At 36.2% G+C, this 13,102-nt stretch overlaps 1 pseudogene; it reads left to right on the top strand.

The window, feature by feature from the left end:
* Positions 1 to 617: 617 nt before the first annotated feature.
* LOC125872285 (mitochondrial import receptor subunit TOM40-1-like) lies at positions 618 to 11,529 on the top strand (annotated as a pseudogene).
* The last annotated feature ends 1,573 nt before the right edge of the window (positions 11,530 to 13,102 follow it).

The raw sequence follows: 13,102 nt of genomic DNA, 5'->3' as shown, positions 1-13,102 counted from the left end.
TTTAGCCCAACCCTATTAAATCCCGGGTTAGGCCAGACCTAGCTCATATTGACGGCTCTAGGTGTGGGTTTTGCGTGTGGGTAAAAGAGGAAGGTGGGGGTTGCTGTGTGAAATCTGGAAAAAAACCCTCAAATGGTGTAAGAAATAATGACAATTGATTCTCTAATATTAATGTTATTTCTCTTACTTATTACTTATAATGTAATTATAAAAATAATAACTAATTAATTGAATAAAATAAATTAAAACTAATTTGTTAATACTTGTAATTAAACTGTTAGAAGTAGTAATATAAAAAAGTACATCTAAAGGCAATAATATTAAGCCTTCAATATATATATGGAGTGATTTTTCTTTTAGGGTTTCTGATTGGTTGGGCCTAATTTGAATATGGATTGTGGGCTGTGGGCCGGCTGGGGCATGGAGTTTAGTGCTTCAAATTTAAAAATTAAAATGGGTCGGGTAAAATTTAAAATATTTTGACCCCTAAAATAAGTTTGGTAGAACCTGACCCGTTATATTACTATTTGGCCTTCGCTGTCACTGAACTTTTTCCCTCTCCTCTACATCTCTTAGGCAAAAAGGGAGTACATTTCACATTTTTCTTTATTTACACAATGGCCACTCTCGTCCCTTTGGCAGCTACAACTTCTCCGACAGGCTTAAAGCCTACGGTGACCGAACCGGAGAAAGTCGATTACTTCAACTTGCCTTATCCTATTCCTTATGAAGAAATCCACCGTGAAGCTTTAAGTTAGTATTGTACTTCATTTCTTGTTTGATTGTTGTGTTTGATTTTCATTCCATTATTTTTATCTGACTTGATATGTATTGGAATCATATTGAGGTGAATAGAGTGAAATGGATTTAAATGATTAATATTAGCGACACTAGTTGTGGGTTGAGATAAAGTAGTTGTAATCTTTTGTCCCAATTTGCTTCAGATTGTTTTTACTGTATAGTTAGGCTGAAATGTAATTGAAGCTTTTAGTTTTAACTACATTATTTTGTTAATTCAATTGATAATATCAGACATGTTAAAGATTAGTGCATTTTAACGGGTTTTTTTAAATGTTTACTTCTTCCCTGTTTAGTTTACTGAGTCAAATAAAACAGTTCCTAATTCGTAGGAAGTCTACCTAGATAGGAGTCTTAGTAAGTTACTAGAGTATTTTTAGGAGTTCAAGTTAGTGGCACAGTTTATATAGCTGCTGCATAATTACTGTAAACCAGAGCTTCAGGAATAACATTCTCTTTGTTCTATTTTCGTTATACTGCAAACTTCTTCTTTATCTGCTTATTTTTTGTTTTATGGCATCAGAGCAAGGTCGTTGATTTGATTATTATTTCCATCTTCTTGTCTATCAAGTTTTATTAGTCTTGTTGGAGGAGATTGAAAGTTGCAGAGAAAAAAAAACTTGTGCAGTATGGAGTCGGTAAATGGGGGAAACAGTTCAAATGCCTAATTTGGTGTCGAGAAGCTTGTAGGGACAAACTACAAGTACTGGAGAATGTGTATGGAAGCTTATCTTCAAGGTCAAGACCTGTGGGATCTTATTATTGGTGCTGAAGTAGAAATTCCAGCAAATACTACAGAAAATGCAGAACCACGAAGAAAATGGAAGATTAAATGTGGTAAAACACTCTTTGCTTTGAGGACTTTAATTGGCAGAGAGCTCATCGACCATGTACGTGATGTTAACTCACCAAAAGAAGTTTGAGAGATACTTGAGAGATTATTTACGAAAAAGAATACTACTAGGCTACAACTGCTGGAAAATGAATTGGCAATACTAACACAGGGGGTATGTTTATTTCTGAATATTTCTTACGAGTTAAAAGAATTTATGCTGAAATTTCAGAATTAGATCCTGATGAAAAGATCGGTGTAGCAAGAATGCGGCAATTTCTTATTCGAGGATAAAAGAAGGAGTACAGTCCGTTCATCACCTCCATTCAGGGTTGGACAAAGCAACCTTCAGTTGAAGAATTTGAAAATTTGCTTTCCAATCAGGAGGCATTGGCAAAACAAATGACAAAAAACTTTGAACCAGATGCAACTCTCCTTTCAAAGAATAAAAATAAAAAGAAAATCGTACCCTCGAAAAGTAGGAACAATGAAAAAGGATCCAATGGTGAAAAAACTATTGGTGGCAACTTTGAGAATAAAAAATGCTATAGATGTGATAAAATTGGACACATCAAGAAAAATTGTAGAGTGAGGATCTCAAATGCAAATGTTGCAAGTGAAAATGATGGAAACGAGCAACTCAAATGGGAGCAGTGCTTCACTGTAGAGGTAGATGAGCAGAGGAATGATGATGTAGTTCAAGCTCTCTACAACAATGATAATTACACACAAGAATGGATCATTGATTCTGGTTGCTCTCATCGTGTATTTGGAAATGATTCTCTTCTTTCAGAGTTGCACCAACATAACAGAGAACGAGTTGTTGTTACAGTAGATAACTCGACATATCCAGTAGCAAATGAAGGAGTCCTGAAGATTGACGTTGGAGCTACAGGGGCTATCAAGTTGAATGATGTATTTTATGCTCCAGGTTTGAAGAGAAACTTAGTTTCAATTTCTCAAATCACTAATTCTGGAAAATATATTCTATTTGGTCCAAATGATGTGAAGATTCTGGACAACGTGAAGAACATATCTGTTGATGTTGTTCTTACGGGTGAAAAGAAAGGTTCGTTGAATGTCATGGCAGTAGGAGAAGCTTATGTGAAGAAGACAAGTCAAACAGATAGCGCAACAATTTGGCATGCTCGGCTGGGGCACTTGGGATACCAATTGTTGAGGCAAATCTGTTCAAAGAAACTGGTGGATGGTCTACCAGCTCTGCAAAATATTCATGAAGATGTAGTTTGTCAAGGTTGTCAATTTGGGAAATCACACCGTCTTCCATTTCAAAGATCAGGATATTGAAGATCCACTATGTTTGAACTGGTTCATACAGACTTGATGGGACTAACAAAAACAACAAGTTATAGTGGTTTTCGATATGTCATGATACTTGTAGATGACTTCTCAAGATATACATGGGTGAAGTTCTTGAAAGAGAAGAGTGAAACCTTGTCAAAATTTGCTGAATTTAAAACTACAGTGAAGAAGGATTTTGGGGTAAAAGTTAAATGCTTGCGTAGTGACAATGAAGGAGAATACATGTCTGATGCATTCTTTAAATATTGCAATGACAATGGTATTTCAAGGCAAATGACATGCCTTAACACCCCCCAACAGAATGGTGTTTCTGAAAGGAAAATGGCTCATCTTGCTTCTACAAGCCTTTCCTGGTTGCATGATAAAAAATCTCCCTCGAGAGCTCTGGGCTGAAGCTATTCAATGTGCATGTTGTGTGATAAATCGTTTGCCTCTATGGCCAGGTAAAGCTAAATCCCCTTTCGAGATTCTATATTATAAAAGCCAAATGTAAATTACTTTCGGGTATTTGGTTCAACTTGTTATGTTCATATTCCAAAATCCTCTCGAACTAAACTTGACCCGAAAGCAAAAAAATGTATATTTGTTGGCTATGATTCTTATAGGAAAGGGTGGAGGTGTATGGACCCTGAAACCAAGAAATTTGTCACTTCCAGAGATATTGTGTTTGATGAAATATCATCCTACCATTCTGCCCAGAAAACTAACAATCAAGAAATGATTCTTGATGTTGATCAAGAACCTTTGGAGCTGATTCCAGAGAGAAATATGCAGGCTTCAAATAATGATGAAAGCTCAAATTCAGATGGTGTTGAACAACAAACTGAAAGGAGGTCAGCAAGAGAGAAAGGACAACCAAGTTACTTCAAAGATTATGAGGTACACTTGAACAACTGCTCGATTACTTCATGTTTCTTTACAGGAGTATTGGATGAACCTGTAAGCTTTGAAGAAGCCAAAGGTCATCTTGAGTGGGACGCAGCTATGCAAGAAGAAATTGATGCTTTGAACAAAAATCAAACGTGGGAGTTGGTGTCGAAGCTAGAAAATTGCAAGCTTATCACTTGCAAATGGATTTTTCGTTTGAAGAAAAATTCAGATGGGGTTGTCGACAAATACAAAGGTCGGCTTGTTGCACGTGGTTTTTCTCAAAGTTATGGGCTGGATTATGAGGAAACATTCAGTCCAGTTGCAAAAAATGGTAATTGTAAGAACCATTTTTTCACTTGGAGCATCTATGAACTGAAAGTTGTGGCAGCTTGACGTAAAAAACGCTTTTCTTTATGGAGAATTGGATCGTGAAGTGTTCATGGAGCAGCCAAAATGATATGTCTCTATGCAGTATCCTCATTATGTTTGCTGATTAAAGAAAGCGTTGTATGGCGTTAAACAAGCACCACGTGCTTGGTATGGTAAAGTTGTTCAATACTTTAAATTTTGTGGTTTTAAAGTTTCCGATGCTGATTCTAGTCTATTTATTAAATTAGAATCAAATGTGCATCTGATGGTCTTATTATATGCGGATGACATGATCATTATTGGTAATAATAATGCTGAAATCTCAATGTTGAAAAGTGATCTTTCAGTTCGATTTGAGATGAAGAACTTGGGGGAAGTGAGCTGTTTTCTTGGTCTGGAAGTTGAAAAAACAGATCAAGGATATTTTATTTCTCAAAAGACATATGCAAGGAAATTGTTGCAGCGCTTTGGCATGGGGGAGTCGAAAGAAAAAGCCACTCCAATGGAACCACATCTAAAGTTGATGAAAGCTGAAGGAAAGCCATTAAAAGATGCCAAAATTTTTTAGTAACTTGTTGGTAGTTTAATTTATTTAACTATCACAAGACCAGAGATTGCTTACTCCGTTGGAATCGTTTCTCAGTTCATGCAGTGTCCAAGAAGTTCACATCTTGATGCAGCAAGGAGAATTCTTCGTTATGTGAAGGGCTCACTTGATCATGGTCTTATGTATAGAAGACATGAAACTTTTATACTCAATGGATTTACCGACGCGAATTGGGCTGGAGATGTGAATGATAGACATTCAACTTCAGGGTATTGTTTCAATACTGGTTCAGCAATGGTATCTTGGTGCAGCAAGAAGCAACCAGTGGTAGCATTATCTAGCACTAAAGCTGAGTATGTAGCCGCAACTATGGCTGCACAAGAATGTATGTGGTTGAAGAGACTAATAGGAGAGATGTTGTGCAAAGTTAATTACGCCATTCAAATTAGATGTGATAATGAAAGTGCTGTCAAGCTTGCATCAAATCCAGTTTTTCATGGTCGAACGAAGCACATAGAGGTTCGTCATCACTTCATTCGCGAGAAAGTGTTGGATCAAGAAGTTATTTTGAAAGGAATTTCTACAAATGAGCAAGTCGCAGACATATTTACAAAGGCCTTAATAAAGCCTAAGTTTGAATATTTCAGGGCTGCTCTTGGAGTTATTGACAGTAAGCATGCACTAAGGGGGAGTGTTAAATATTAGTGCATTTTAACGGTCTTTTTTTAAATGTTTACTTCTGCCCTGTTTAGTTTACTGAGTCAAATAAATCAGTTCCTATTTCGTAGGAAGTCTACCTAGATAGGAGTCTTAGTAAGTTACTAGAGTATTTTTAGGAGTTCAAGTTAGTGGCACAGTTTATATAGCTACTGCATAATTGCTGTAAACCAGAGCTTCAGGAATAACATTATCTCTGTTCTATTTCCGTTATACTGCAAACTTCTTCTTTATCTGCTTATTTTTTGTCTTAACTCCAGACAATATATACTCTCTTGATTTGAAGTTCGGGTGCAGGGGTTTTGGACGGCGAAAGGCGAAAAGGGGTCTACCTCGTCAGAAGGTGAGGTGCGCGGCTAGGAGCTCGCCTTTTTGAAGTGCGGTGCCAATTAATATAAAAAACGTTAAAATAATTAATTCCATATATAAATAATCAAAATCTCAATCAATTGCAATAACATATTAGCAAATATTTCAATTATAAAACTGAGAATAGATAGTAGATACTAAAAGTCTAGAACTTGAATGAGAATAATACAGAACAAAAGTCAAAACAATAAGAAAAAAAATAGAGGTATAAGTAACTCTGAAGTCGGAAGAAGAAGAAGCAAAAAGAAATAGAGGAAGAAGATTTTTGAAGAAGAAAAAAAGAAGAAGAAACACGTATTGATTGGACTTTGGAGTCGCCGGAAAAATTTGGCTGGTCGCCAGAGAAGTCTAGTTGAGTTGACTAGTTGGAATCGCAGTCGCAGTCTAAGAGTGCAACTATACAAATTTGAAAAAAAAAACCCTAAAATTACCTTTTAACTTTTAAAATCCTAAATTAGTTGCCTTTTTTTTTTTTAAAAGATTATATGAAAGCAACACCTTTCTCGCCATTGTCGCCATGGCATCGCCTTGCCACAAAGCTAATAAACGATGAAGGGTTGCCTCGCCTTTCACAACACTCGTGCAGGGGTGCTAAATTGCTAACATAAAGAAGGGTTAAATGAGTGTGCATACCAGTATAGGATTTGACGCAAAATTTGTAGCTTCTATTATTTTATTTTTTGAAACTGTAGCTTCTATTATTTTAAAGTGTCTAGATTCTGTATCAGCTAACGTTTGGAAAAAACAGAAGTGGGATCAAACTAGTCGGATTCATAATCCACTGCAAGCTAGATTAGTATTGAACTGTTAGCAGAAGTTTTAGTGCATGTGAACACTGTTAATGGTTGGTTATTATTTTTGTTCATGTTAGTGTTGTTGCTGTCATCAATATTATGTCTCTTAAGTCATGATCTAGTTATCCAGTGTCTCGTCTGCCTAGGAGCTCCCACCCTTTTTGCTCCCTTAATGACTCAAATTCACAACCTTCGGGTTGGAAGTGAGGGCTGCTTAGCATCTGAACAACTCCCTCTTGGATGTATCAATTAATGCATGTCTTATCTTGGCACAGTGTCCTTAAAGCCTGAACTTTTTGAAGGGATGCGCTTTGACTTTACCAGAGGACTTAATCAGAGATTTTCACTCAGTCACAGGTAGATTTGGCATTTCTAAAGACACATATCAGATATATTACTATGCTATTCCCATTCTTGGAGGGAGAGAGATATTTTCTCAATTATGAAAGAAATCTGCTTCTACTTCTGTTAGTGTTTTCATGGGCCCCACGGAACTTCCTACTCAGTCTACAGATATAGTCAAAATTCCAACTGCTCACTATGAGTTTGGTGCCAACTTTATAGATCCAAAGGTGTGTAGTTGATACTATCCCTATCTAATGTCTGAAACCCACATGATTATCTAAGTGTTGGAGCAATGAATGTTTCCGGCAGATGATGTTTTTTGGGAGAGTAATGACAGAAGGTAGCTGGTGAATGCAACAGTGAGGTGTGAGTTGTCTGAGAATCTTGCAATGAAGGCTAATGGCCAGGTATGTGTATTTGATTGCTTACCTTTGATAGTGTCAGTAAGCAATTAAGATATATCAAGAATAAGCCATATAACTCATATTTTTCTACTTATCAGCTGACGGGTGAGCCACACATGTCGCATGGCATGGTTAATTTTGATTACAAGGTACCTTTCTTTACTCTTAGTCATTGGATTTAATTCATGCTTTCGGTTGGAATGTCATGTGGCATTCTATTTCTGATTAAGTCAACCCATACTATGCACAAACAACGGTATAACCTAGATGACTTAGGAAGACTAACATTGCGTATTCTTGTCTTTTATTGTTTGTTAAGGGTAAAGACTACAGAACACAGTTTCAATTGGGGAATGGTGCATTATTTGGAGCCAGCTATATCCAGGTAAACAATCAAGACTTGCAACTCTGCAAATTAGCCAATAAAAGACATCATTAAAAGCACTAATATTTTACAAAAGTAAATGGCCTTGTCTCTGGTCATTTTCAGGAAAAACCAATTTAAAGGTTTCACACATTTATGTCCACAAGTTACATGAAATATCTTGAAGTTTCATACAGAGTCAATTTTGATTCAAGCAGGGAACACCACAATATTACAGCGTTAGAGGGTTCGTGTATCAGGGGCTTAGGGCTAGAGTAACGGTATGAATAAATATCACGATGGAAAATGGGAGTGAGACTTAGAAAGATTGGGAGATTGAGAAAGAGTAAACAGCAGGGTAGTTTCTTCTAGTGTCAGCGAGAGATAAATATCCTGTAGTGTCTCTATTTGATAAAACTAATTACAGGTTGTGTGTCAAAAAATAGATCATCTGGGAAAAAGCAAAGAAGAGAAAAAACTAGTGACTAATGTCAGTTCAAACACTTCCTTCGACGCCCAACTTGAAAATAACCGAGATATCTTAGTTTAGATTTGGAATCTTAAAGATGTTCCTCACTTATGATCCTAAAAACTAAAGTGGTAAGAAAAATATAAACAGATCGTGCCGCTCTTTACTCCATATGATGCACCACTTATGCATAAATCTTAGGTTTTTTGTAAAGACAGTTTCTTGATTGAGTGATGTTCATCACATGTGAATAATACTGCATAATTTTGATATTTTTAGCATTGAATTAAATACTCAATGGCCTGGAGCTCTGGAATCAAATGTAAAATAACAATAATTTTGATAACTTTCACGGGACTTGTTACACACCAACAACTGAAAGCAATTTGATATTGCAGTTTTCATCACTAATATATAAGCAGGATGATTTTTATCTTGTGTTTCCTTCGATTGTGGTTGGAGTTCATTTTACTTATTTTTTGGGTGTATGTCACATTATATTTATTTCAACCTCTTGATCAATCAATATATACCTTTATATCTTTTGCAGAGTGTCACTCCACATTTGTCTCTAGGTGGTCAGCATCGTTTTGTAGTTCAATTTTTATTTGTATTAGACAGATTTTGGGGATATTATAGTAGCGTTTTCTTCTCTTTTAGAGGCATTTGCCAGCAACTTAAATCGACCTGGCCTATTTTATTTCCTTGTGATTTGTTCCCGTAAATAATTGTGTTTTAATCGTGCCAATCAGGTGTTCTGGATTATAATCATGGTCTAATGATTGACACATGCTTGTTAGGAGGAAAATATTTGATCCATTCTTTAAAAAGGAAACTACTTGTTGTATTTCCTTTTCTAACCCTGCTGTCTCTTTTACTCCTATTAGTTAATTTCCTGTGTTTGTTTACATAGTCGTCATGCTTAAAAGTTGATGGACTTCAATTTTTACCATTAGGCATTTTGTTCTCTTTTTAAAGGGTTCAACTAGTAAGCTCCTTTGAAAGAAATCTCTGGAAATGTTGAGGCCATTGTTGGGATCTCCCTGTTCTCTGTATTATAAACTCCTTTAGATTAAATTTGAAAGATTTTCTGGAAAGCAAATTGCTATATATTTGTAGCTTGTCTTAGTTTTTTTCGTGATACAGAATTTCATGGAATCGACGCTGTTTCTTTTCTTCCTTTATAAAACATATTTAAGCAGTTTACAGTAGCACCTTTATTCATTGTGTTGTTATTTGCTGATTTCACCAGAATTTAATATTTATGGTTTTTGCTTAATGAGTGTGTTACAACTTGCTTGGTTGCTTCAAATTTTCTGTTAAGTAGTGCATGTTTCATTCTGCCTGCAGGTTGCTACAGGGCAAGTTGCTAGCACTGGAATGATTGCACTGGGCTATGTTTAGAAAGTTTCTGACAAGGTTTTACAAATGCATTCTCTATTCTAGAGATAGAGTTAATGATGAGTGGGTTGGTAATTGCTTAAAGACTTTCTTCCATGCAGGTTCATCAGACTTTATGTACAACTATATGTCTAGGGATGTAACAACAAGCGTTGGTTATGATTACATCCCTCGGCAGGTAATTTCTGTGATAAACAAACTATTAGAAATGTTTACTGGAAAGCTTTGCACTTGTGAGTTGTAGTTTACTTAGTATCTATCTGTCATCTGGTTTTGATGAGTGTATTGCACTGCTGGTCAGCTGCAATCATGTGCGCTAGTTCAAATGGTGTTCATGTTTGATTCTGGCAAAATTATCTTTTAAATTTAAATTGATTAAATGCAGACTCCAAGAGATCATTTTTGCTGATTTTTTGACACCTTGATGCCAGAACGACGTCAATATTCTCATTCCCTTCTGAAAAGACTCTTTGACTACCACCTCTTCCGTGTGCATATTGTGTATGCAGCATGCTTTCATGCTCATTTGCATCTCCTCTCATTCATCAGTTGAAATATGTGTAAGGTGGCTTCTTCTTTGGCAGAAGAAGAAACTGAGTGGGGAGGGTTCTATTGCCTCATTCCCGCACATAACCTTAAATCATCCCTTTTATAAAATGTAACATATGCTATTAAGCACTTCCTTATTGACATTTCATGCAAGATTAGGTAAAGAAATATTTTCAGCAAGTGTTAACTGCTATATACAAGTTTCCTGGATTTCAGTTGTTGTATTTCCAATTGGCTCGGACCCACATCTTTTGGGGTTTTGCGATTGAACTTATTGGGGTGTATTATGCTGCTTTAATTGCAACTGAGGACATCTTTGCTGATAATTTTTACGCATAAAATTAGGCATTATTCTAGTTGCTACACATATTATGATGATCACAAGATAGTTAATACTATAAGTCTATGTTTGGACTTTCTCATGTTGTTTTGGGCGCATAGCTATAGTTGGCTCATTTATATTAAAGGTGGTCAAGTTCAGTAATATTGTGTGCATTGCAGTGTCGTCTTAGAGGAAAGATTGATTCCAACGACTGTGTTGCTGCTTTCCTGGAAGAACGCCTGAACATGGGTCTTAATTTCATTCTTTCTGCAGAGGTAGGTGTCATATGTGCTGCAGGTCTAATCCTTTTTCTTTATATAATCCTTTTTCTTTTCTCGGGTGCAGTTTTTTCCTTCTTAAGGGGATGGCATACAAATTTCAATTATGCTTTACTCTTTGAACTTTTACTTTCAAAACAAGTTCCGCGCTTTTACAAGTCTCTATCTCATGCACTTTGGCTACTCAACTGTTATTGTTAAAGAATGACAAAAGTCCCACATCGGTGGTTAATGAGATGGGTGGACTCCTTATAAGGCTTGGACAATCCTCCTCTCTTTGAGCTAGCTTTTGGGGTGTGAGTTAGGCCTAAGACCTAATTTAACAGTTATAAAATCTGCTCCTGACGGTGCCTGCAGATTGATCATAAAAAGAAAGGTTACAAGTTTGGGTTTGGGCTGACAGTGGGAGAATAGAGGAGGCACTCAGTTTAGGCAAGGATAAACTTTTAATCGATCATATCCGTGGAACTAAAAGCATCGTAGGTGATTTTTTTTTATTGAGAAACCTGCTATGGAGCATCAGGTGCTGCAACTAGCCATCAGTAGTTGATTTTACAGTGTGGTAAGGGCACATTCAAACGGAGGGCAAAAATCGTTTTATTTCCTACAGTCAAAAGGCATTAGCCCTTTTTCCTGAAATTGAGAAATATAAATTCTGATTTAGTGTATATGGGTAGTGGCATTTGCCTAGGCTTATCCCTATTCCCTAGTTGAAAATTGTTGATGTAATTCTATTACATTCATTTCATGTTATTTGCGAAGTAAAGAGGCGTTAAAGGTGCACCATAAATACTGGGCACATAAGCATATAAAGATAGGTGTGGATTAGTGGTCGATTCGCGTGTGAAATGGATTAGACGTCGCAAGAACACTAGGGGTCTCGACTGTGAAAAATGTACACTTGCAACTTTTCTCCTCCAATATCTTTATCAGCATCACTATTCGCTTCAAAGCCAGACTGCAATTAAATATCAGTATTTTCAGCTGTGTAAAATGGTGGCTGATTAGGTGGTATCTTTCTTATAAGGTAGGTTCAGAATCGATTTTTCTTGCCTAACGTATTGAGATTAAAAGAAGAAGAAACAAAGGAAGTCCTACTTACTGTTAGTTAAATAAATCAGTTGCTTGAGTTACTAGTGGTAGTTATAAAGTTTGTTATGCAAAAGCACGTGTTACATATGTGTTAGTTAATTACGGGAGCACTTCATATATAAAAAGAAGACAACTCAAAAACAGATCATTTTGATTCATTGGATCGTGCCATGTCGAACTCATATATGGCGATCAAATGAAGGGTGTAAGAAGCTGGTTAGTAATTACGTACATTCAAACTACTAAACATGTTCCCAGTACTAATGAATTTGGTTGAGCCTCATTGTCAAGCCCTCTGTAGAAACTCTTCCATCGGATTTTTGGTTGTTCACATGACATCAAACTTAGATGACTTCGTCGTTATGTGCCTCAATCCAAAGAAGTCTCAACAAAATAAAGTATACGCAAACCTTACTCCTACCTCATGAAGCTCCTGCCCTTTTCATCGTATAATATTGAAGCTCTCCCTAATTTCTTACAATAACATTGACTTATAATAATACGCAACTCTTCATAACAAGTTTGATATATTATATAACTGAAACAAATCGACAACATATATTAAAACAAGTTAAATTACGCGGTTAATTAATTAGCACAAGGGAAATATTTGCGAACGAAAAAAAGGTAAAGACAAGTAATAAGCCTCTATCGATCCCATCTGAATTACTAATTTCTTCAACATCCGAAAATGACCCGCCATGTACCGCCAGTAAACCACCGCCGGACGACACCCGAGCCCGAATCCCCGTCGTTTGCCTAGTCGTATACTGCTCCCTTTCCGCCTCCTTATGTAACGGCGCCGCCTGCACCACCGCCGTACCACGGCGGTGTTGGACCATAAGGAGATTTCTACACCACCTTTCTTAATAAGCATATTATATGAGTTATAATTTGTAACTATAGAGGATCCTAGTTTTTTTTTGTAGATATATACACACTTAGTGTGGTCCTATATATACATATATTCAATAATTAATGGTTAGTATCGAAGTAATAATTACAATCAATAGGTTTATGTACTGTAATGTTGATGTTGATGCATAAATTGAACGAGAAGCGGATTCAGAATTTAAATTTTTTGGGGCTCAATCTTAAGAACTCAGTAATAATAAACTTATCATATAGATTCAAAACTATTATTTATAATTTAGTGACTTTGCATACATAAATTTATGTTTTTTGTTAAAAATATTGAGTTCAGATGAATTTGATGTCGTAATGTTATATCGGCCGCTATAATTAGAATATTATTGAAA

This window comes from Solanum stenotomum, chromosome 8 (genome assembly GCF_019186545.1).
Source record: "Solanum stenotomum isolate F172 chromosome 8, ASM1918654v1, whole genome shotgun sequence".
Taxonomy (NCBI): domain Eukaryota; kingdom Viridiplantae; phylum Streptophyta; class Magnoliopsida; order Solanales; family Solanaceae; genus Solanum; species Solanum stenotomum.
Note: the sequence above shows the minus strand (reverse complement) of the source record. Positions and strands in the feature narration are given on the sequence as shown.